The 795-nt window shown below is 38.5% G+C and overlaps 1 pseudogene; it reads left to right on the plus strand.

Annotated features, from left to right (window-relative positions):
• The window catches only part of LOC102854809, a 5,573-nt pseudogene that overhangs the window by 1,100 nt on the left and 3,678 nt on the right, over positions 1–795 (plus strand).

Raw genomic sequence — 795 nt, forward strand, 5'->3', positions numbered from 1 at the left:
GATTTTAACAAAAGTTTACAGAAAAGTTAGATTTTTCATTCACAAAATTTTATTACATTGTTATCAAGAACAGAATCTTCCAATTTCCCTCACCTCCTCCCAACCATCAAATTGTACAACTCCATGATGAATCCTCCCCTCCCCCTGCACATGTGACAGGGCTTTTGAACTTACTACTCCCATGGTGGTACTGGACACATTGAGTTTTTCTTGAAGAATGGGAATATATTTGTTATCTCTTTATACCATAGACTAGGCGTTCTAAGTTTGATCCCAGTTTGTCTCTTGTGAACTTTATGGCTTTGGGCTTTATTCCCAGGTTTCTGATCTACCTTGAGTTGATTTTTGTTCATGTTGTGAGATGTGAATTATTTTTCAGCTTTCTGCAGGAAGCAGTCCAGTTTTGCCAGTACCATTAGTTGAAAAGGTTGTCATTTCCCCATTTATAGGTTTTATTTCTCTGTCAAATTATCAGTTGACCATAGATACCAGCTGTTCCATTGGTCTATGTTCCTGCCATTGTATGAGTGCTATGCTGTTTTGGTTATTATTGCTGTGTAGTAGGTTTTGAGGTCAGGGATCGCTATGCCTCCTATTTCAGTTTTGGTTTTCAGAAGTGCTTTGTTTATTTGAGATCTCGTTTCTCTCCAAACAAACTTGACAATTTCCCTTCTGATCTCCTTGAAAAATTAATTCAGTAACTGCATGGTTCAAAATAGGGAAGGGTGTACGCCAGGGATGCATCCTGTCTCCATACCTTTTCAACATGTATGCAGAGCAGATTATCTGAGAGGC

Source organism: Elephantulus edwardii, unplaced genomic scaffold, assembly GCF_000299155.1.
Source record: "Elephantulus edwardii isolate Elephantulus edwardi_28Jun2011 unplaced genomic scaffold, EleEdw1.0 scaffold00430, whole genome shotgun sequence".
Taxonomy (NCBI): Eukaryota; Metazoa; Chordata; class Mammalia; order Macroscelidea; family Macroscelididae; genus Elephantulus; species Elephantulus edwardii.